Raw genomic sequence first — 26,089 nt, 5'->3', positions numbered from 1 at the left:
TGCACTTTGAGAATGTGTGTTTCTTAAAAGAGGGTCTTGTCTAAAGAAGCCATAATCTGATTGAGATAATTTTAAAGCTGTAATATTTAATGCCCAGATAGGAGAAAGAATTAACTCGGCATTTCAGCAGTGCCATGTGGTTTTCCTTTTTCTCTCTGAGGGGACTGTGCTGGACGTCACAGCTCTGTCATCTCTATGGGTTCTGCTTGACTCCTGGCCTGACTTCCCACCACCTACTAGGGAGTTTTTGTTTGCAATATGTCTCTCTGAGGACTCTGATCTTTTCATTGGAATTAAATATGGTGTACAGAGAAAAGTATTGTGGCACTATAAGTAATATTTTATTTTTGTGTTTTGAGGCATAGCATTCTTCTAGTTATTAAGGAATCGGTGATATAAAGATCTATACGTATGGCTTCTTTCCTTTAATCAGACACTTAAATACAACAATTAATTGCATGAATGTGCTGGGTTATCTTTAGTATTTTCCAGTTCCCAATGTAATGATGTTAATTTGCTTAAAAATTGACTGTTTTCATCTATGTGAAGAGTTTTTAAAAATAATTTTGAGGATTAGATGAAAGTAAACCTTGTTTTTAAATTAGTAAATTATATAAATGAAGTCTGTTACTGATGATACTTATAAGTTTTTTTAACATTGAGTTTAATGTTAAAAGAGTACTTATAATTCGTCTAAAATGATAAATAGCGTATACTCCTGATGATTCATTATTTGACCGCATTCACAGCCTTTATCTGATCAAATTATTAGAGCCTTGTTCAGAGGCATCTATCATTGAAGAGCTCTAAAAGTGAGGAAAGTGATGAGGAGTATTTAAAACTTTTAAAAAAGTTTTTAGAAAGTCAACTTTTTTAAAAGTCTATAATTGTAAAAGTCCTTTTATTTTAATGGTAATTCTGTCTTTCTCAGACAATATCAAGATAATATTGTTCATTCCTATGTTATAAGGTAACTGTTCACAAGCTGGTTATACAACTGAGCTAAATAAAAAAATTTGTTTACTGGTTTTATGTATATATTTGAATGCATACATGTCTAACTTTTATCACTACATATAATTTTATATTCATAGCTATGTCTGTATGCCTTCTATGTAAAAGTATAGCTATATGTGTGTGAATCTTTTACAATTATTTTGTGACCTGACTTTTGAGCACAATTAGGTTACATTTCATTGGCACTAATAAGACATATGTTGCAAATTATGATAGGTTATAAATTAAAATGACCTGATCTGCTATATCTGGGAGTTATGATTTACTGATGCCACAGATATAAAACCTTAATATATACTAATTAAAATGAATTCAATGATTTTGCAGTTCTGTACCTGTTGAACTTCTCAGCTGTCTTGTACATTTGAGTTGTTCTTTTCATTATAAAAGGCTATTAAAGTCAAATTTTAAAATCCTGGGAGAGATGTAGGCTTAACATTTTGTGTAACTGTAACATTTCAATGTTATCAGTTTTTCCCATATCTGTACTCATCTGTCTTCTCAGCATGGTAGATGCCTAAAATATGATACCAGCACCTGTGAATTCATGTGATATTAAAAAATGAGTCCTAGAATACAGTCTTATAGCTCAGAATGATTTATAACTGGTTAATTACTATTTTTCTTCTTCTACAAAATAAGTAATTCATAAATTTTGTTTCATATGTTACTGGAGTATTTTACAATGTAAACTAACATCTAGTTAGAATGCCATTATTCCAGGCACATATTTTAAGTTTTCTTACCAAGAAAAGTGCTTTTTGGTCATACTGTTACTTCTGTTTTATTTTTCTTTAAATAAAAGATTAAAACTGCTTGTTTGAAATGTTGGATTTTAATGGATTGCTGTTGAGCCTACTAGTTAAGACAGGCTTCTTTATATCTATCACAGGTCAGCTCAGATCAAAAAAGTTAGTAGTTTTCTGAATGCTGAAATATGTATAAAATGTGTATAAAAATTGTAGAGGCTTAAGATGATAATATCTTTCACTAGCAAAGATTTATCCTTCTTCCACCACGGAGATAGAGTGGAGGTTAATTACCTTAACCCAATCAGAGCTGAGCCAACATGAGGTTGGGTTGAGCTTTGGTGAGACCCAGTCTACCTCTGGTTTGCTTTTGTTCTTAGGGTGTTTGCCCACCCAGAGTTTCAACTAACAGCCTATTGTAGGTCAGCAAATATTTTCTATAAAGGGTCAGGTAGTAGATATTTTAGACTTTGGTCACCCAGTTTCTTTGCAACTACTCATTGTTGTACAAAAGTGACCAAAGTCAATATATAAATAAAGGGTATAGACATATTTCAATAAAACATTGCTCATAGACACAGAAATTTGAGTTTCATGAATTAAAATATTATTCTTCTTTTGATTTTTTTTCTCAGTCATTTAAAATTATATAAACTGTTCTTAGCTCTTGGACCATACAAACCATAGGGGCAGGCTGGACTTGGTCAGAGGATGAACCCTAGCCTGGTGTATCCATGTGGAACCTGCCCCTGGGCAGGTCTTGAACACCAATATTTTTTAAATATTTTTCTTCTCAGTAATGCAAGACTACCAAAAATCTGTGGTGCTTTTCAGGGGTTTTAGCTTAGTTTTTTGCCTCCAGACCTTGCATCTTCTGAATTTGACAGATGTCATCATGGAATGATTGGCATGTGTTAGAGCTTTGTCAGTCCCTCAAGACTCTGAACAGTCTGCTGGTTTCTCTCAACCCCAGTGATGGCCTTCTTCCAGGCCAAGTCTGGATTCTTCCCACAGCCCAGAATCAACAAAAATCATCTACAACATTCTTCCCTTACCTCTCCAGGATTCTTTCCTCTTCAGATTCTTAGACCATTTTAGATCTGTTGTTTCAGCAGTTCTCTGATTCCTTTATATTGTTTATTTGTTATATTTGATCTAGATTTTCTATGTGTTCTCTTAACCTGATCACTTCATCCTACCTGGAAGCAGAAATTTTAGTGCAGTAATTTTTAAATTGTACATTTTAGACTTTACTGGGTTGTATGCTATAAATTCTTTATTATCATTATAATCATACTTAATCCCTCAAGATTGAATTCCATGTTATGTATGTGTGCATACTATTATGAATGTACATATGTATGTGTGTGTATGTAGATATGGATCTGTAAACGTATGCTTCTTCAGTTCTGTTTACATAGATGCCTGAAGGTAATTACTTAGTCACCTATGATAAGATGAAGTCAAGTAAAAGAGAGATGGAAGGAAGTATCAACTGATTTAAATTATTCTTGGGTGAGAGAAAAAACTAGCAAATGTCTTCTCATTGGTATCAAGGAGGGAAAAACCACCATGGATGGCTCAGTACAAATACTTATTAAACAACTACTTATTCTGTTGACACCAAAGCAATCATTTTGCTTTTTTGTTTGAAGGATAACACAGCTACTAAACATAAAAACATACTTCCTTCTCTCAAAATATGGTTGAAAATACTGAAGTCATTGCGTTCTGTGCATTTGTCACAGCTCTGTGCATTTTTGGAATTTTAGCACCAGTCTACATGGCAGAAAAAAGTCTCCACCTACTATAAGACTCTAATATTAGGATTTGGGGGAGTTCTGTTTAGCAAGCCAATATAGTCTTTTACAAAATGCAACAGAAATAACAGTAAACTATTAAATAATGTGGATGCAAGATTGGTTGAACTGTATATAAAGCACCAACATATTGTCCCCAGTCCTGAGAATCAGCAGTGTGATGTTTGTCTGAGATATTTTCAATCATAAACATCCCAGTGGTGACACATTCCACATGAATCACTGAATTAGGGTCAATATCAAAAGTGATTCAATCCCGGTAGGACTCTTTATAAAGTTGAAAAGTGACTAAAATCAGTAGGACTACAGTATTGTATTCAGGAGAGGAAATTATGTAGGATTTGTAGTCAGGGAAAACTGTATTCCAAATCCAAATCTGTGGGCTTTTAGGCAGGTACTTAATCTCTGGGAGCCTAGGTTTTCTTACCTGTAAATGGAAATGATATCTATTTCATGCACATTTAGTTTCACAAACAAGAAGGACAGAGTTTGTTGCACCATAGGCTCTAAATAACTGCTTCTTTATTTTCATTCGAGTATGCTCTGAGCCAACAAATTAGTCTCATAGAAGACAACGGGGAAGAAATTCAGAATGGTTGGCCTACATTAAGAGCCTTTAATTTCTCTAGGGTGTCCTGAAGAGGTAGAAAAGAACAAACCCATGTAGGCAAAACTAATCCAGCTAGCTAATTCCAGCCTAATATTAATAGATTGGAGGTTCCCCCCCCCCCAATTCTGTTAAACTAGCTCTAAGTTTCACAAAGTTATAATTAGAGCTGTATGAATTGGGTGACTTCATTTCTGTATTCTGTATCTATGAATTGTAAGTGAGTTGTTTCATATTATCACAGGAAAAAAAAATCACATAATCTTAACCTTTTTACCTACATGAAAACTGCATTTCAACTTAAATTAACTAAAGCTTTGAACTATTACTTAATCTATCTTAAAAAAAAAAAAAAAAGCTATGTCCGAAATGCTCATGAACAAAGATAGCATAAGCTTTGTTTCATAATATTTATTAAATGGATTTTTTCCAAGATAAGGAGGTTACCTTTCTAAAATAATAGAAAACGCTAATTAATTTCAGGTCATTTCTTTTTTTTTTTTTTTTTTCAGGTCATTTCTTAAGTGAGTTTTATAGAAATGACAGAAAGATTTGGACATGCATAATTTTATTTTTATTTTCATAGTTCAAATTCTTTTTCTAGACTACATAATTTATTTCCCTTAAATAGGGACTTTGGCCTACTTTCTCATTAAATTTGTATTGATAATTAGAGCCGCTAATTTCTCAAGATTAAATGATCAAATTAATATATCCCTTGAATATTTGTTTTTCTAATCTGATAAACCTTCTAAGATTATATTTGTAAAGTATCTTGAAATTTTTTCACTAGGAAGAATTAATAAAAAACAGACTAAAACTGTTAACTATTCAAGTACTAAAACTTTAAAGTTGAAAAGATTCATTTATATGCAAATATTGAACTCCTAATGTTTAAATATTATGAACAAACTAATTTGTATATTTTGTTTCTATACTGATATTTTGAGTGTTTTTGTAAAAAAATGAGGAAATTTAAAATATCTTAACAGAAGTAGTTAGTTCTTATTTCACTAACTGGTAATTATTTGTGTTACAGTAAGTCCTCTACATATGAACGAGTTCCGTTCTGAGAGTGCGTTCGTTAAGACCAATTAGTTTGTAAATCCAACAAAGTTAGCCTAGGTACCCAACTAACACAATCGGCTATATAGTACTATACTGTGATAGGTTTATAATACTTTTCACACAAATAATACATTAAAAAACAAACACAAAACATAAAGAAAACATTTTTAATCTTATAGTACAGTACCTTGAAAAGTACAGTAGTACAGTACAACAGCTAGCATACAGGGGCTGGCATTGAGTGAACAGGCAAGAAGAGCTACTGACTGGAGGAGGGAGAGGAGGTGGGAGATGGTAGAGCTGAAGGATCATCAGCAGTAGGAGATGGAGGGCAAGCTACAATTTCACTCTCGTCTGACGTTGATGGCACAGGCTCTGGTTCCTTGCTGGATTCAATTCTATCTACCCTCCTGAAAAAATGATCCAGTGATGTCTGGACAGTAGCTCTTTTTTTCTCATCATAGATGACACAGTAGCACTGGACTGCATTCTGAATGGCTGCTACAACCTTCATGTACTGTTCTACGTTCGGGTCCTGTGCCTCAAAAACTAACAGTGCCTCCTCAAATAAAGAAAATCCCCTTGCCATCTCCTGTGTCATGAATCTCTTTGGTTCTTCAGTTCCTTCTTCCTCTTGTCTTTCTTTGTCCTTTCCTTGGGCCCCCAGTTCCATCAGGTCTTCATTAGTAAGCTCCTCATGTTGCATAGCAAGGAGTTCAATGTTATAAGAATGAGCGACATCTACCATCTTTTCACCTCACTCCACTCTCTCAATTATTTTCAGTTTTGTTTCCATCGTCATCGCTTGGCACTTCTTAGCAGTACCAGCTACATCACCGCTGCTTTTACGCTTGCTTCCAGACATCCTGGGCTTGAAATAAAGATACTGTACTACTGTACTCTATATAGTACTATACAGTAAAGTACACAAAAAGCACAACCACTTGTAGAGGATGCACACACATGACAACGTGCACCAGACATGTGAACTAACTTATGTGATTGGACATGCAAATGCAAGTTCGCATCTTTGGAAGTTCGCAACTTGAAGGTTCGTATGTAGGGGACTTACTGTAGTCATGATTTTCTATAGCAGCACTTTGAGATATGCTTTATCCAGTAATGTAGCACCCTTTCCATGATTTCAGCTCAAGAGTACTAAGAAAAAACAATATTTTAGGAATATAAATCTTTTGGGGAGGAAATAATATTAATCCAAAATAAATCATATAGGATGGATATTGCACTGTTGTGCACAGGTACCATATTCTGGGTTGTTACTGGCTGTCATTTGTTCTAATTGGTCCCATTCTATTCTGATGGGTTGGTGTGCAAACAATTAAAGTTGTTAAATATTTGGACTATCTTCCCTTCATTAATTGTTTATCTGTTTCCCTTCTACCTATTAATATTTACTTTAGCCATAAAGTAGTACCTACAGAAGGATTATGAAATTTTGTCCTCCTTTAGTTCTTGATTTCTCAGCTTACATTTATGCTTAGGAATAAGTTGTGTCTTATCCTTACTCCTTAATGCACACAAGTTTAAAAATAATATTGACATCATTGAATCTGTTCTACACAGTAGCAAAATTATTTTAAATTTTTTCAAAGTTGACTTTTTTTAAAGCATTATAAATCCACAGGAAATAACAAAAGGATTACAGGGAGGTCCCAAACACCCTTCATGAAGCCTCCCCCATGCTAAGATCTTATATATATATAATACAATAACAAAATCAGGAAATTGACGTTGGTACAATGAACAGAACCTATTCAGACTTCACCAGTTATACAAGTGGTCGTTTGTGTTTGTGTTTGTGTGTGTGTGTGTAGTTCTATACAATTATATCACGTGTGTAGCTCCACATAACTATAACCACAGTAAAGATTCATTACCACGAGGCTCCCTTATCTACCACTTTGTAGCCATATCTGTCTCCTCCCAGTGCACAAACCTTAACCACTAATCTATTCTCCATTTCAATTACTTTATTTCAAATGTGTTATACAATAGAATCATACAGTGTGTAAACTTTTGAGATTGCTTTTTCCACTCAATTTAATTACGTTGAAATCCATTCAAGTGTGTGTCTCAATGGTTTGCTACTTTTTATGTACCAATGTTTGTTTAAGCATTAACCCACTGAAGGACACCTGGATTGTTTCCAGTTTTTAGCTAATACAAATAAAACTACAACAGACATTTGTATACAGGTTTTTGCATGAACATAGGTTTAATTTCTCTGGGATAAGTGACCAAGAGTGCAATTGCTAGATTATTATAGAAAGTGCATCTTTAGTTTTAGAATAAACTACCAAACTATTTTCCAGAGTGCCTGTACTCTTTTATTGTACATCTCCACCAGCAGTGAAGGAGTGATCCAGTTTTTCTGCATACTTGCTAGCATTTGGTGTTACGACTATTTTTTATTTTAGCCATTTTGATAGGTGTGTAATGATATTGTATTGTGGTTTTAATTTGTATTTCCCTAATGGCTAATGATATTGAACATATTTTCATGTGATTATTTGTCATTTATATATCCTTCTCAGAGTATGTCTGGTCATGCCTTTTGGCCAATTTTTAATTAGACTTTTTTTTTTTGAATTCAGTTTTGAGAGTTCTTTATGTATTCTAGATAGAAGTCCCTCTATCAGATATGTTCCTTACAAACATTATTTCCCAGCCTGTAATTGGTCTTTCCATCCTCTTCACAGGGTTTTTTGCAGAAAAAATGTTTTTAATTTCAATAAAGTCTAATTTATCAAATTTTCCTTTTATGAACCATGTTTCTGATAACAAGTCTAAGGACTCTTCACCTAGCCCTAGATGCCAAAGATTTTCCAATGTTTTTTTCCTAAATTGTATAGTTTTACATTTTACATTTAAGCCTGTGGTCTATGTTTACTTAATTTTGTATAAGGTGTAAGGTTTAGGTTCAGGTTCAGTTTTTTCCCTGTGGATATCCAGGTACTCTAGCACCATTTGTATAACAGGCTATCCTCTCTCCATTGGATTGTGAATGCAACTTTGTCATAAAGCAGTGGGTTCCATTGGTCTATGAGTATCTCTGTGCCAGTAACACTCTCTTGATTCCTGTACCTCTGTGGTAAGCCTTAATATTAGGGAGAATGATGCTCCCTAGTTTATTCTTTTCTAAAAAAAGAGAAGGAGAGAAGGAGAGAAAGAGAGAAAGAGAAAGGAGTTTTAGTTAATCAGGAAGAGATAACAATTCTGAACTTGTATGCATGCTTGTATGTATAGCTTCAAGTTATACAGAGAGGGGGAAAAAATGACAAATCTGAAAAAAAGAATTTGAAGAATTCACTATTAGAGTGTATGATTGAGTGCACCTCTCTTACTACTCAATATATTAAACAGAGAAAAATAAGAAGAAAGATTTGAATAACAGAAAAGGTATTCTTGATCTAAAAGTTTTAACGAATGGAGAATACACTTCTCAAGCATACATAGTACTTTATGAACATTGAATACATAATAGTCCACAGAGTAGGTCTTTACAAAATTTAAAGATGACATTCCTATATTACAGAAAACTTTAATTATATATCAATAAAAAGAAAAATAATCTCCATAATAGGAAATTTTAAAACATTAAAAAATGTTTCCACCTTCATTGGGGTATAGCTGACAAATGAAATTGTGTCAGTTTAAGGCATGCGATATGATACACATATATATTGTGAAATGATTAACACAATTTAGTTAATACATCCATCAACTCACATGATTACCTTTTTGTGTCTGTGTGGTGAGAACATTGAAGATCTACTCTCTTAGCAACTTTCAAGTATATGATACAGTACTATTAACTGTAGTCACTATGCTGTACATTAGATCCTCAGAACTTATTCATCTTATAACTGTAAGTTTCTTTCTTTTGACCAGTATCAGCTGATTACCCCCCATTCCCCAGCCCCTGGCAACCACCATCCTGCTCTGTTTCTATGACTTCAGCTTTTTAGGATTTCAGATATAAGTGAGATCATATAGTATTTGTCTTTCTCTGACTTATTTCACTTAGCATAGTGCCCTCAAGGTCTGTGCATGTTGTCGCAAATGGCAGGATTTCCTTCTTTTCTATGTCTGAATAATATACCATTTATATATATCTTATTTTCTTTATCCATTCATTGATCAATGGATACTTATGTTGTTTCCATATCTTGGCTATTGTGAATAAAGTTGCGGTGAACATGGGAATTCAGATATCTCTTTGAGGTTATAATTTAATTTCCTTCAGATATATATGCAGAAGTGGGAGTTCAGGATCATGTAGTAGTTCTATTTTTAATTTTTTGAGGAACCTCCATACTGTTTTCCATAGTGGCTGCACCAATTTACATTCCTACCAGTAGTGCACAAGGGTTTCCTTTTGAACATCTCGTCTTTTTGATAGTAGCCATTCTAACAGATGTGAGATGGTATTTCCTTGTGGTTCTGATTTGCATTTCCCTGATGATTAATGATGTTGAGAACCTTTTCATGTACCTGTTAGTCATGTATATGTCTTCTTTGGAAATATGTCTATTCAGGTCCTTTGCCCATTTTTAAATTAGATTTTTTTTTTTTTTTTTTTTTTTTTGCTATTTGTACAAGGCCCTTATATATTTTAGATAATAATCCCTTTCCAGGTAAGTGTTTTGCAAATGTTTTCTGCCATTTTATAGATTGCATTTTTATTATGCTGATTTTTTTTCGGTGCAGATGTTTTCCCACTTGTTTAGTTTTGCTTTTGTTGCTTGTTCTATTGTTGTCATTTCCAAAAAGTATTGCCGAGATCAATGTCAAAGAGCTTTGTCCATATGTTTTCTTCTAGAATTTTTATGGCTTCAGGTCTTAGATTTGAGTCTTTAAGATGTTTCGAGTTAATTTTTGTGAGTGGTGTAAGATAGCGGTCCAATTTCATTTTTTGAATGTGAATATCCAGTTTTCCCAACATGAATTGTTGAAGAGACTATCCTTTCCCCATTGAGTATTCTTAGCTCCTTTATCAAGTACTATTTGACCGTAAATGTAAAGGTTTACTTCTGGGCTCCTTTTTAAAATTAATTAATTAATCAATCAATTTTTGGCTGCACTGGGTCTTCGCTGCTGCTCATGATCTTTCTCTAGTTGTGGTGAGTGGGGGCTTCTCTTTGTTGTGGTGCGGGCTTCTCATTGTGGTGGCTTCTCTTGTTGTGGAGCACGTGCTCTAGGCTGTGAGCTTCAGTAGTTGTGGCACACAGGCTCAGTAGTTGTGGCTCGTGGGCTCTAGAGCACAGGCTCAGTAGTTGTGGCACATGGGCTAAGTTGCTCCACGACGTGTGTGATCTTCCCAGACCAGGGCTCGAACCCCTGTCCCCTGCATTGGCAGGTGGATTCTTAACCACTGCATCACCAGGGAAGTCCTATTTCTGGGCTGTTGATTCTATTCCATTTGTCAATGTGTCTGTTTTTATGCCAGTACCATACTGTTTTGATTACTTTAGCTTTACAATATAGTTTGAAGTCAAGAGGAAGTGTGATGTCTCCACCTTTATTTTTCCCTCCTCTGGATTTCTTTGACTATTTGGGATCTTTTGTGGTTCCATACAAATTTTACAATTGTTTTTTCTATTCTGTGAAAAATTCCATTGGAACTTTATTAGAGATTGCATTGAATCTATAGATGATTTTAGGTAGCTGGACATTTTAACAATACTAATTCATCAAATCCATCAAAATGAGATATTTTTCCATTTATATGTGCCTCTTCAGTGTCTTTCATCAGTGTCTTAGTGTTTCAATTGTACAGATATTTTACCTCCTTAAATTTATTCCTTAATATTTTTTTGATGCTATTGTAAACAGGATTTTTTTCTTTATTTTGTTTTTCAGATAGTTTTTTGTTGTACAGAAATGAAACTAATTTTTATTTGTTATTTTTCTATCCTACAAATTTATTGAATTCTTTGACTGGTTCTAACAAGTTTTTGGTGGAGTCTTTAGGATTTTCTATATATAAGATTATATCATTTGCAAACACAGACCATTTTACTACTTTCTTTCTGATTTACATGCCATTTATTTCTTTTTCTTGCCTAACTCCTGTGGCTAGGACTTAGAGTACTATGTTAAATGAAATGGTGAGAATGGGTGCCTATGTATTGTTCCTGAACTTAGAGGAAAAACTTTTAACCTTCACCGTTGAGTATGATGTTAGCTGTGAGCTTGTCAAAAATGTTTTTTTGTATTGAAGTATGTTCCTTCTATGCCCAATTTGTTGAAGCTTTTTATCATGAAGGGATGTTGAATTTTGTCACATTATTTTTGTGCATCGATTCAGATAATCATATAGTTTTTATTTTTCATTCTGTTAATGTACTATATCATATTTATTGATTTATGTATGTTGAACCATCCTTGCATCCCAGTAATAAATCCCACTTGATCATGGTGTATGATCCTTTTATTATGCTGTTGAATTCAGTTTGCTAGTATTTTGTTGAGAATTTTTCCATCTATCTTTATTGGGAATATTGACCTGTAATTTTTTTTTTTTTTGTCTTGTAATTTTTTTTCCAGCATCCTTAACTGGCTTTGGGATCAGGGTAATGCGGGCCTCATAAATTGAGTTTGGAAGTGTTTGCTCCTCTTCAGTTTTTTGGAGAAGTTTGAGGAGAATTGGTATTAATTCTTCTTTAAATGTTCAGTAGAATTCACTCATAAAGCTATCTGGTCTTGAGCTTTACTTTGTTGGGAGGTTTTTGATTACTGATTCAATCTCCTTAATTGTTATTTGTCTGTTCAGATCTATTTATTTATAATTAAGTCTTGATAAATTGTATGTTTCTAGGAACTTACTCATTTCTTCTAGGTTATCCAATTTATGGTATATAATTGTTTGTAGTAGTCTTTCCTGAAATTTTTGTATCTCTGTAGTATCAGTTGTAATATCTTCTCTTTCAGTTCTGATTGTATTTGAGCATTTGCTTTTCTTTCTTAGTCTAGCTAAAGGTTTATCAATTTTATGTATCATTTCATAAAACCTATTCTTAGTTTTGTTGATGCTTCTCTTATTTTTCTAGTCTCTATTTCATTTATTTCTCATCTGATCTTTGTATTTTCTTTACTTCTGTTAACTTTGGACTTAGTTTGTTCTTACATTTCTACTTCCTTGAGATGTAAAATTAGGTTGCTTACTTGAGATTTCTTTCTTCTTAATATAGGTTTTGATTACTATAAATTTCCTTCTTAGTATTTCTTTTGCTGCATCCCATAAGTTTTGGTATTTTGTGTTTCTATTTTCAATTGTTTCGAGATTTGTTTTTTTAACATCTTTATTGGAGTATAATTGCTTTATAATGTTGTTAGTTCCTCCTGTAAAACAAAATGAATCAGGTATATGTATACATATATCCCCATATCCCCTCCCTCTTGTGTCTCCCTCCCACCCTCCCTATCCCACCCCTCTAGGTGGACACAAAGCACCAAGCTCATCTCCCCGTGCAATGCAGCTGCTTCCCACTAGCTATCTGTTTTACATTTGGTAGTGTATATATGTCCATGCTACTCTCTCACTTCATCCCAGCTTACCCTTCCTGCTCCCTGTGGCCTCAAGTCCATTCTCTACATCTGTGTCTTTATTCCTGTCCTGGCCCTAGGTTCATGAGGACCATGCATTTTTTTTTTTTCATTCCATATATATGTGTTAGCATATGGTATTTGTTTTTCTCTTTCTGACTTACTTCACTCTGTATGACAGACTCCAGGTCCATCCACCTCACTACAAATAACTCAGTTTCGTTCCTTTTTAATGGCTGAGTAATATTCCTTTGTATATATGTGCCAAATCTTCTTTATCCATTCATCTGTCAATGGACACATAGGTTGCTTCCATGTCCTACCTATTGTAAGTAGTGCTGCAATGAACAATGTGGTACATGACTCTTTTTGAATTATGGTTTTCTCAGGGTATATGCCCAGTAGTGGGATTGCTGGGTCATAGGGTAGTTCTATTTTTAGTTTTTTAAGGAACCTCCATACTGTTCTCCATTGTGGCTGTATCAATTTACATTCCCACCAACAGTGCAAGAGGGTTCCCTTTTCTCCACACCCTCTCCAGCATTTATTGTTTGTAGATTTTTTGATGATGGCCATTCTGACTGGTGTGAGGTGATACCTCATTGTAGTTTTGAATTTTATATTTATAATATAGTCAAATCAGACTATTTATAATACAGTCAAATCAGACTATTCCTCTAATGATTAGTGATGTTGAGCATCCTTTCATGTGTTTGTTGGCAATCTTTATATCTTCTTTGGAGAAATGTCTATTTAGGTCTTCTGCCCATTTTGGGATTGGGTTGTTTGGTTTTTTAACAGTGAGCTGCATGAGCTGCTTGTATATTTTGGAGATTAATCCTTTGTCAGTTGCTTCATTTGCAAATATTTTCTCCCATTCTGAGGGTTGTCTTTTTGTCTTGTTTATGGTTTCCTTTGCTGTGCAAAAGCTTCTAAGTTTCATTAGGTTCCATTTGTTTATTTTTGGTTTTATTTCCATTTCTCTAGGAAGTGGGTCAAAAAGGATCTTGCTGTGATTTATGTCATAGAGTGTTCTGCCTATGTTTTCCTCTAAGAGTTTGATAGTGTCTGGCCTTACATTTAGGACTTTAATCCATTTTGAGTTTATTTTTGTGTATGTTGTTAGGAAGTGTTCTAATTTCATTCTTTTACATGTAGCTGTCCAGTTTTCCCAGCACCACTTATTGAAGAGACTGTCTTTTCTCCATTGTATATTCTTGCTTCCTTTATCAAAGATAAGGTGACCATATGTGCGTGGGTTTTTCTCTGGGCTTTATATCCTGTTCCATTGATCTATATTTCTGTTTTTGTGCCAGTACCATAGTGTCTTGATGACTGTAGCTTTGTAATATAGCCTGAAGACAGGGAGCCTGATTCCTCCAGCTCCAATTTTCTTTCTCAAGATTGCTTTGGCTATTCAGAGTCTTTTGTGTTTCCATACAAATTGTGAAATTTTTTGTTCCAGTTCTGTGAAAAATGCCATTGGTAGTTTGATAGGGATTGCATTGAATCTGTAGATTGCTTTGGGTAGTATAGTCATTTTCACTCAAGATTTCTTTTTGACTTCCCTTTTGATTTCTTCTTTGACACATTGGTTTTTCAGGAGTGTGTTGTTTAATTTTCACTGATCTGTGAATTTTTCAGTTTCTCTCCTCTTACTGGTTTCTAGTTTTATTCCATTGTGGTCAGAAAAGATAATTGGTATTATTTCAGTATTCTTACATGATCTAATACTTATTTTGTGACCTAACATAATGATCTGTTCTAGAACATATTCCATGTACACTTGAGAAAAATTTGTATTCTGCTGCTGTTAGATGAAATGTTCTGCATATCTAAGTCCATTTATTCTAAGATATAGTTGAAGTCCAATGTTTCATTATTAATATTCTATCTGGATGATCTGTCCCTTCTTGAGAGTGGGGTATTGAAGTCCCCTACCATTACTGTATTATTGTCTATTTCGCCCTTCAGACCTGCATTTGCTGAATATATTTAGGTTCTCCAATGTTGAATGCCTGTATATTTATGTAGTTGTTATATCCTCTTGATTAACTGACCGACCTCTTGATCATTACATAATGACCTTCTTTGTCTCTTGTTAAACTTTTTAAATTAAAGTCTATTTTGTCTGGTGTAAGTGTAGCTGCCCCTGCTCTCTTTAGGTTTTCCCTTGGATGGAATATCTTTTTCCATCCATTCACCTTGAGCCCATGTGTTCTTAAAGCTGAATTGAGTGTCTTTTAGGCAACATATAGCTGGGTCTTGTTTTTTTATCCATTCAGGCACTCTATATCTTTTGATTAGAGAATTCAATCTATTTACATTTAAAGTAATTATTGGTAGGTAAGGACTTAACTCATGCCATCTTATTGTTTTATGACCATTTTGTAATTCCATTGTTTCTTTCTCCCTCTCTTGCTGTCTTCCATTATGAACTGATGATATTCAGTCGAGGTATGCTTTGATTCATTTTTTTTTTATCTTTTATGTGTCTCCTATAGGTTTTTGCTTCATGGTTACCATGAGGGTTACATGAAATATTTTATAGATGTAAGTCTATTTTAATCTGATGACAGCATAATTTCAATCAATACAAAAACTCTATACTTTTACTCCTCCCCCACATTTTATGTTTTTGATCTCACAATTTATCTTTTTTTATAGTGTGTATCCATTAACAAATTATTGTAGTTACAGTTATTTTTAATGCTTTTGTCCTTTTACTTTATATTATAATTAAGTGGTTAACTCAGCACCATATTATAGTATTAGAGAATTCTGAATTTAACTATATACTTACCTTTACCAGTGTGTTGTACAATATATTTTCATTTGTTTTCATGTTACAAATTAGCATCCTTAAATTTCAGCTTGAAGAACTCCTGTCAGCATTTCTTATAGGTGTATCAGTGATTTACTCCCTCAGTTTTTGTTTGGTTGGGAAAGTCTTTATCTTGCCTTCATTTCTGAAGGACAACTTTGTCAGGTAAAGTATTCTTGGTTGGCAGTTTTTTCATTCAGTACTTTGAATATAACATCCCATTTTCTTTTTCCCTGCAAAGTTTCTACTGAGAAATCCACATATAGTCTTATGGAGATTCACTTGTATGTAAAGATGTTTTTATCTCGCTGCTTTTAAATTCTGTTTGATTTTAGGTAGCATATAGTTGGGTCAATCTTTTTAAATCCATCCTGTGTCTTTTAATTGGTATATTTAGAACATTTGCATTTAAACTAATTACTGATATTTTAGGGATTAAATCTGCCATTTTACTATTTGTTTTATGTAGTTCTTGTTCTTTTACTCTTTCCTAGTCTCCCTATGGGATACCTGAATATTTTTCTTTTTTAGTCTTCCTATGAGTTACTTGAACTTCAAGATTCTATATTGATTTACTTACAGTGTATCTTTCATAGTGGTTGGATTGAATGTTACAATAATGTGTAACTTATTACAGTCTAATAATATTGACATGTTACTACTTTGAGTATAGAAATCTTACTTCTAATTATGTCCCTTTAGCCTCTCCACTTTTTAAATATATTTGTATTAGCATTTCGTCTACATACATTGAATACGATATAAAATGTTGCTATTATTTTTGTTTTAACTATCAAATACAATTTAAGAAACTCTTTAAGAGGATTATAATGTATCATATTTTTCCCTATGTTTATCCATTCCGTTGATCTTTTCTTCCTGAAGTTCTGAGCTTTCTCCTGATTTCACTTACTTAGCCATTCCTTTTTTTTTTTTTTTAAGAGTATAGTAGTTTTTTTTTGTTTTGTTTTTTTAATTAATTAATTAGTTTATTTATTTTCGGCTGTGTTGGGTCTTCGTTTCTGTGCGAGGGCTTTCTCTAGTTGCAGCAAGCGGGGGCCACTCTTCATCGCGGTGCGCGGGCCTTTCACTGTCGCGGCCTCTCTTGTTGCGGGGCATAGGCTCCAGATGCACAGGCTCAGTAGTTGTGGCTGACGGGCCTAGTTGCTCCGTGGCATGTGGGATCTTCCCAGACCAGGGCTTGAACTCGTGTCCCCTGCATTGGCAGGCAGACTCTCAACCACTGCGCCACCAGGGAAGCCCTACTTAGCCATTCTTTAAGGGTATGTCTGCTAATGACAAATTAGTTTTTTTTTTTTAATCTGAAAAATATCTTTATTACCCTTCATTCATACAGAATATGAAATGTGTGCTACTTCCTTCTGACCCCATAGTTTCAGATGAGAAATCTACTGTCATTTGAATTTGTGTTCCCCTCTAGATACTATGGCACTTTTCTTAGCTGTTTTTAAGACCTTTTTGGTCTTTCATTTTCAGAAGTTATGATGTGTCTTGGTGTGGCTTTCTCTTTCTTATTGGTTTAAGCAGATTCGTGAATCTATAGGTTTATGTATTTTGCCATGTTTGGGAAATCCTTTGACATAAATTTTTAAAATACTTTTTAAAATTCCCTGCTCTTTTTATCCTCTACTTCTGGAACTTTGATGATAGAAATATCAGTAGTGTCTTTGTTACTGTCCTACAAGTCCCTATGGCACTATTCTTGTCATTTTTAGTATTTTTTCTTTTTTGTTCATATTGAGTAAATTCTGTTAGTCTGTCTTCAATTTCACTATTCTATCCTCTGTTAAATTCACTCTGCTACTGAAACCCCTCAGTGAGATTTTAATTTCTTTCTTTTTTTTTTTTTTTTTGGCCACACCACGTGGCATATGGGATTTTAGTTCCCCGACCAGTGATCAAACCCATGCCCCCTGCATTGGAAGTGTGGAGTCCTAATCACTGGACTGTCAGGGAAGTCTCAGATTTTAATTTCTATTGTTTTTTTTTTTCGCATTCTATGACTTACATTTGGTTCTTTTTTTATAATTTCCATTTATTTCCTAAAATTAAAAAAAATTTTTCATTAGTTTCAGGGGAATTCACAATTTCTTGTTGAAGCAATTTTATGATGGATATTTTAAAATCTCTGACAGATAATTCCAATAATTGATTCATCTTTTTATTGGAATCAGTTGCTTGTCTCTCCTTATGCAGTTTGTGATTTTCCTACTTATTGGTATGATTAATTTTATTTGACTTTACCCTGAACAGACTTTATATGGACTTTTAAAAATAGACATTTAAAATAAAATATTTTATTTTAGTAAGAAGTGTCCCTGTTTAAGTTTGGTGTGTAGATACTGGCCCATTTTGTAGGCTGTGGTTCCAAATGCAAGATAGTTTTCAGAGACCTTGTGGTGCTATTTTATTTTATTTATTTATTTATTTTGTTTTGTTTTGGTTTTTTTGTTGTTTTTTTTAACATCTTTATTGGAGTATAATTGCTTTACAATAGTGTATTAGTTTCTGCTTTATAACAAATTGAATCAGTTATACATATACATATATCCCCATATCTCTTCCCTCTTGCATCTCCCTCCCTCCCACCCTCCCTATCCCACCCCTCTAGGTGGTCACAAAGCACAGAGCTGACCTCCCTGTGCTCTGCGGCTGCTTCCCACTAGCTATCTATTTTACATTTGGTAGTGTATATATGTCCATGCCACTCTCTCACTTTGTCCCAGCTTACCCTTCCCCCTCCCCGTATCCTCAAGTCCATTCTCTAGTAGGTCTGCATCTTTATTCCCATCTTGCCCCTAGGTTCTTCTGACTTTTTTTTTTTTTTTTTTTTAGATTCCATATATATGTGTTAGCATACGGTATTTGTTTTTCTCTTTCTGACTTACTTCACTCTGTATGACAGACTCCAGGTCCATCCACCTCACTACAAATAACTCAGTTTCATTCCTTTTTAATGGCTGAGTAATATTCCTTTGTATATATGTGCCACATCTTCTTTATCCATTCATCTGTGGATGGACACTTAGGTTGCTTCCATGTCCTGGCTATTGTAAATAGAGCTGCAATGAACATTTTGGTACATTTTTGAATTATGGTTTTCTCAGGGTATATGCCCAGTAGTGGGATTGCTGGGTCATAGGGTAGTTCTATTTTTAGTTTTTTAAGGATCCTCCATACTGTTCTCCATAGTGGCTGTATCAATTTACATTCCCACCAACAGTGCAAGAGGGTTCCCTTTTCTCCACACCCTCTCCAGCAATTGCTGTGCTATTTTAATCAGCTTGGTTCTTACTTGAGAGTTCCTGACTGATCCCTGCTGGTGCCATCTGCAAGGTGTGACAGGCTCTTCCCTGAGTTGCCTGTTGTCACTAGTTAAGATGTGGAATTCTGGATGTGTTGGATAGAGAGTGTTACCCCTTGTGTGTGTTATCTGCCCACCTGGTAATGGCAGGTGTAGGGCAGGGGATGGATAACCTACTTGGGATCCACTGATGTCATCACTGCAAGTGTATGAGGCCACCATTCCTGATGGGGGATGTGTTGGTCTTTCTGGGTTCTATGATGCCACAAAGGACCTCACCACTTGGCTGTGGGTAGATATTGGAAATAAGGCTGCCCTCGTGTCCCTGCTGGGCTTTCCTTTTCCTGGTCCTTAGGCAAGAGAGAGTAGTCTTTTCTCATTTGTTTGCTTGCTTCTTTGTTTGTATGTACCTATTGGTATTTCTGGCTTATGGCCTGACCCCAGTCTAAGATATGTAAGAAGTGAAAGGGAAACCCTGGGAACTCACTGTGGTATCATCCTTCAAATCCTGAGTTTCCTAACCTTTCTACCAATCTACCTTTTTCTTTACACATTTCCAGTTTTTTTATGATTATCTCTTGAATTATTTCCAGTATATTTGGGGGGGAGGAACAGAGAAAAGTGAGTATATACTGTCTTGTCTGGGACCACATGTCTAAATATGACTTTTGATACCAAATGATAGCAGTGCTTTAAAGCTTAAGACTATTTTTCCATAAATTCTTTCTGTTGCATCTACCAACACTCTGTAAGGTAGGTAGAGATTTTTAACACCAATTTTTTTAGATAATGATGCTGTAGTCAAAAGATTTTAAGGGCTTTATCCAATAAGAGTATAGAGAAATTGAGGCTTGAATTAAGCCACCTGAGTTTAAGACAGATCTCCATGTTATGCCCATCTTGTAATACTATTAGATACTTTAGCTAGAGACTTTAAGCCCTAAAAATATACTAAGGGAAATGCATTACGAATATTTATCTTTAAAATTTTGTATTTAAAATAAATAAAAAGGAATTTTTTTCATATATTCTCAATATTTTCCCTTGGCCATCATATCTGTAAATAGGCCAATCAGTATAATTTTATGATCAAAGAATTTAAATGTCATGTGATTTATGTTCTTAAATTAACAGAGTGAAATCAGCTCTCTGAAAGATAGCTTTAAATGAATATTGATTTATAGTCTGTCTTCTTCAATTTAAAAAAAACAAGCTTCTGCTGTTTTTTATGCCTTCACAATTTCTAAAAATGTTCACTACAGTCCACATAATGTTGGAACAATTTCTCTAAGAGCTAAATGTGGGTCTCTGTCAATTACACTTTGAGGCATGGCATTATGTATCCCTCAGTGGTTAGATCTGTTGACCAACACAGAAAACAAATCAGAAAGGTGAAACACTGATCTGATTATTACAAACAAGTTCTTTCAGAAGTGGGAGAAACAGATCCAGATCATCAATCCTAAGCCAGATAATTGAACATTAACTATGGATTACAGTTGAAAATTAAAAAAAAAAAAAAATTAAGGGAGGCTTGATTTCAGTTGCTTGGGTAAGATGATCTGATTTCCCTGTTGATACATGTAATTTTAAGGTATCCTAAGTGTTATGTATCACCAAACAATCCTTTCCAAAGCTGATGACTATAAAAAAGCAAACTTTTTTAAAGCTAGTTAGGATAAAAAATGAACATTTATGATATAATCCAATGCATGATTGTGGCCTAACCACCAAGCCTCTCAAAGTGTCTGTATATGCTCAGTGGGACCACACAGTTATAGTTAAGGGCCTTTCCATGTTACTATTAAAAACCCATCTCTTAAAGAAATTATATTTCCAAGAGCTCAAGATTTTATGTGCTCTTTGTAGGAACAATTTTAGCTTAAAAAGTTGCCTTCAGAAAAAAAAAGGGGCAAACATTATTTGGTGTTTTAATACCAAATCTATGTAAGGAACCCAAATAGATTTAGAACCACTATTATCAAGACACCACTTCAAGTTAGCAAGACAAAATCAATTTGAAATTTTATTGATTTTATTTGTTCTTGAACTTCTTACTAATAAGTGATAAATCATGCATATTATATTATCAGTGTTCTGACCCATAAAACTAAATCTTGTCATTTTATATTGGTTTCATGATATTTCTTTTATTTTTAAAAGTTTTATCTCTCTTCTCCCACATTATTTTTTCAACTTATTCTAACTTGTATCCTTTTTCTTTGCCTTCATACTTGTTTGCTTAACCCAAATCTTTCCTTTGAGGCTGTTTTACTCAGTGCTCCAGTGCTTTGAAACTACAGAAAAGTGACTCTTTCCCTCTGATTCTAGTACTCAGTTCTTATATATCATAAATCATTTTTCTTCCTTTAAGGTAGATTATCTACCTGCAAGAAGTTTGGACCACTCATCCAAATGACAAATATTTATTGGATAGCCACTTTGCTGGTAGAATTGAGTTATAAACCTTGAAAAATGCAAATAAATGCAACACCTGAACCCATTCTTCAAAGAGCAGTATTGTTGAGAAGATACTATGTTAAGTTTTAAAATAATGAGGAAAGTTTAGTAAAGGTGTGAGAAAGCATCCATCACACAAGAGGAAAATAAAAGACAACCAACTGTAAAGAGGAATGTCAGGGAAGGCTGGATGATAGACCTGGAATTTGAGCAGAATTTTAACAGATGATTGGATTTACAGTCATTCTTAAATATTCAGCTCCTGCTGAATTGCTTCATTTGGTGACCTCTTTTCTCTCTACTCCGTCTCCCTGGGTTGTTGCTCCTATTTCCATGGTTTTACCTCCCATCTGCATGTCAATGAATCTTCATTTTTCCTTTCAGCTCTGATTAATTCTGTCTGCTATTATAAATACACACAAGTGCTGTACTCATTTCTGATTACTCCATTAGCTTTTGTTTATATTATGCTATTATTGCTTAGGTAATGCTAGATAGTCCTATCCTCCACTCCTACTCCAACCAAGTCTGTGTTTGTTATATTATTTTTCCTTTTACTTTCTTCTTTAAGACTTGTAAAACCCATCCTTTCTATTACTAAACTGTTATTCTTACATGTGTTCTTTTAATCTTTAGTCTATACTTTCTCCATGAAATGCTTCATGCAGGAAAATATATCTTATACTTTATGACATCTATTCTCTGAAAAATGTCTTTTTTGGAATGGATATCCCCTTTCACTACTCACATGATGTACTTTCCCGCTCTTCTCTCTCTCTGTGCTTTTCATATTCAAAATAAATCCAGGGTTTATTTTTTTGTATTTAAGGTTATGCATGGTTTCTGCCTCACTCCATTTGATTCATTTTTCTTGGGAACACTGCCAGATGGTGTTATTATTTTCTCTATTCCACTCTGATTACTAATATTTATTTTAAAAACAAAAAACAAAAACCCCACGCGAGTCAGATAAGCATTCTTGGATCTTCCTTAAGAATAAAGTTCAAAAAGGTCCAAGTACCAACTTGGTATATTGAGAGAACATGGATTTAATCCCCAGACACTGAGGGAGCTCCTGATAAAATCATGACCCAAGAAAGGGTCATATGAGCATATACCTTGAAGTACCATGAGCATCTTGGACATCATAGTATTTTTTTATTTTACAACAAAAAATGTTAACTTCCAGTAGTTTAAGAGGATTTTCAACAAGAACATCAGGGTATTCTCCCTTGAATTGAGTTCCCTATGACTATGTTAACACATTTTAAGTTTAATAAATCTTATACACGCTATATTTTCTGTGAAAAAAATGTGTTACATTTGTTTCTTCCTCTTAAATGGAGAAATTACCTTTAACTTCTACATGTGAAAGATTGTATGTCTTCATCAGTATCTGTATGGGTTGATGTTCCCCTAATTTTATTTGTCCACTTACCATTCACATTCCACTGAGAACATGATTTATTTTGTACAGGGATTTATTTTGTATAGAAATGGAAGCTTGGTTGAGGCTTATTTAAAATGTATACATCTCCCTGTGAATTTTAAAAGTGTGTTTCTTCTTACTTTGTCTCACAACAGGGGCTTGGCAATTCTCAATCACTGTTCATATTTAATTAGAATCCTAGTGCCTGGAGCTATGTCATATTAGCTCTTTTCCAGCATAATTTTGAAATTACCTTTTCCACCAGTCTGAAACTCAGCTTTGTGAGTTTTCTTGAGAACATAACTGAATGATGATACCATTTCTCAAGTTGATGTACTATTATACAGGTTCTTTTTTTTATCATCTTCGTACAACTCATAACTCACAACTAACCAGATGCCCGATACCCTAAAATCAATGGATTCCTCTCCAAAATTTGTTGGGAAACAGCCCAGTTTGCAGGTAAATAGATACATGTGATAGTTGCTTCTTTTTCTCAAATAGGGTAGTATTCCCATTGTTTTGTTCTCATAATAATATCAGTGTATGGGATAGTATCTGAGAAAACCTTTGTAAATTGTAAGGCACTAAAGCACATAAGTTGATGTTGCTATTGTGGTGATGTAGGGTGTGCAAATTGATATGTGCTAGAGACTGTTCCCTGGTGATAAGAGGGGCTCAGGTGGTGATTTTAAAAGCAAAGCATTGAGTTCAAGGAGGTTTTACCTATTACATGGCTTCTTCACCTGTTATATGTATCTGATCAAAGAGCTCATTTAGTATCTATCCTCACTCCCTTTCTTCTCTCTCTTCTTTCTTCCCACTTCTGGGCTCTTTCACATAACGGCTTGTGACTTAGAGCTTTCTATTTGCAAGTTTATTTGGAGTAAGGAAAGTTGAAGAGATATTGTGTTTAGATCTCCAAAGAAAACCACTGTATCCATGTATGATTATATGAGAAATAAAATATTAAGTGTGGGTGTGTGTGTGTGTGTGTCTGTGTGTGTGTGTGTCTGTGTGTGTAGTATATCAGGGGGCACAGTGAAATAATATGTCATGAGAAATGCATCTGGGTAAATTAGGGAGGACTTCTTTTACAAGATGGACTTTTGTGCTATGTTTTTAAAAAGACTGAAGAGGTATGCCATGACAGAAAGAGGAAAAGCAAAAGAAACATGTTTTACATGTGGTTTGATTTGAGGAAGATTTGGGAGTGGAAGAGACCAAGCAGGTTTTCCTGACTAAAGCTAAGATTTAAGCAAGTACTGTCATATGTTAAGTATAAAGGTAAATGATCATAGTGAGAGAAAAGGCAGAAATGTTACAAAGTCGGAGGAGATTGGGGCAAGTACTTGTATGCCATCAAGAAAAATAAACAGATAAATTTTATTATCCTAAGTTTGATGGCCTTAAGCTGTAGAAAATGTAGTTCTGACCATAACCAAGAAGCTTACAGGTTAGTTGAGGAATAGCTAAGAAATGGGACAAGATGGTTGCAATCTGAAGACATAAAATGGGTTCCTGTTACAGGCTCTGTGATCTTATACCTCAGCTGATTTTGTAGGTTTTTGTTGTTTACAAGACATATTTATTTTCTAAAGCATTTACACAGATTTGAAATTATTTCCTAGTAAGCACTCCATAAAATAGTAAAAATTAATATTCTCATTAAGAGACCAAGGCCTAGAGAGTTACAGTGATTTATCCAAACCAGCTACTGGTAGATCTATGAATCCTTCCCTTGTGACTCTTCAGTTAGTGACATTTCCCCCTAAAACACTGCCACTAGGCATGGTGTGGAGCCCAGGGGTAAATACCATCAAAAGTCCCTGGGATTTATAATCCTCATGTCTCCTCTCCTAAAAGATGCCAAGCATCAGTACCATTGTAGCAATCATGAACAGGAACTTAGAACAAGAACAACAGCATGTGTTTAGGATGATGTTAATTAACATCATTGCACAACTTGGGAATTCATGCTTAGAAGAATGCTTGAGTACTCTGCCAACATTCCACTGGGTTTATAACATCCCATTAAGTGGAATGGGATTGTGGTTACCATTTGCTAGTATCTGTCAGCACACATGGTACCTGCCATTCTTAGATATACAGTATTCCCTAAAGAATGGTAAAGCTGTTTTAAACTTATTAAATGTTTAGCTTGCTTCATGGGCAATATGCTATCCTTCAAAGAAAAGTTTTCTTATTAAAAAGGTGTTTATTGACTCCTTAACTGACACAAGGTAGATAGATCTATTAAATATGATTTACTGCTCTTTGGTTCCATAGCCCCTGCTGTCTGTATTTGTCTTGTCTTGAAAGTTCTTGCCTTTTATTCAAAGGATGTTTTAATGCTGTGTATGGTATATGTATATAAATTCATAGACAAATCTAGCAAAGAAATAACCATAAATTTTTTTAACTAAGTCTGAGGTAGACATTTTAACATATTAATATAGATCGGGGAACTAAATTTTGCCACAAAAGCAAATTCATTATAGCAGCAAAAATGGTGATGAAGTATGTAGTTGGAAGGATAAAGAGATGATCATCTTCCAGCCTAGTTATTGTAATAATTTAATACTGTCCAGATTGACTACAGAGAGGAAACCTAGCACAGCAAGCAAGAACGTGGAATCTCTCTGGAGCCACACTGCGTGGGTGCAGACCCTGGTTCAGCCATTTATTGTCCATATAAACTTGGGCAAATTACTGAACCTCTGGGTACCTCAGTTTCCACATCTATAAATAAAGTAAAAATTAATCTTCCTCACAGTCTGCTGTGAAGATTGAATGTATTAATATATTTAAAGTGCCTATATCAGTGCCTGACATATAATACTCTATAAGTTAATTCCTCTTATTACTATTAAGCAAAATAGTCTTTCCTTGGACTCCAGTGTGGAAGAAAATACTTTGAAATTTCCTGAAAAATATGTTTACTCATAAATAAAACCCAAGGAGTTGATTTCAATACATTCATGTTATCTACAATTACTTTTATGTTACTACTTTTATTATTAATAGCTTCCAAGCATTGAGTAATTAGTGTATGCTAAGCATTACATATATTATCTCATTTAACCCCCACAGTAGCTCAGTGAGGTGCATGCCATTATCCCCATTTTATAGAAAAGGAAACTTGTGATTAGTTCATTCTTCTAATAAACTTAGAAAATATAAAAGAAGACTTAGAAAATAAAATCTAGGCAAATGTAGCT

The 26,089-nt window shown here is 34.3% G+C and overlaps 1 protein-coding gene across 3 annotated transcripts in view; it reads left to right on the top strand.

The window, feature by feature from the left end:
- MAGI2 (membrane associated guanylate kinase, WW and PDZ domain containing 2) overlaps positions 1-26,089 on the top strand; it is a 1,349,206-nt gene that overhangs the window by 877,026 nt on the left and 446,091 nt on the right. The window lies entirely within an intron of this gene.

This window comes from Eschrichtius robustus, chromosome 8, assembly GCF_028021215.1.
Source record: "Eschrichtius robustus isolate mEscRob2 chromosome 8, mEscRob2.pri, whole genome shotgun sequence".
Classification (NCBI taxonomy): domain Eukaryota; kingdom Metazoa; phylum Chordata; class Mammalia; order Artiodactyla; family Eschrichtiidae; genus Eschrichtius; species Eschrichtius robustus.
Note: the sequence above shows the minus strand (reverse complement) of the source record. Positions and strands in the feature narration are given on the sequence as shown.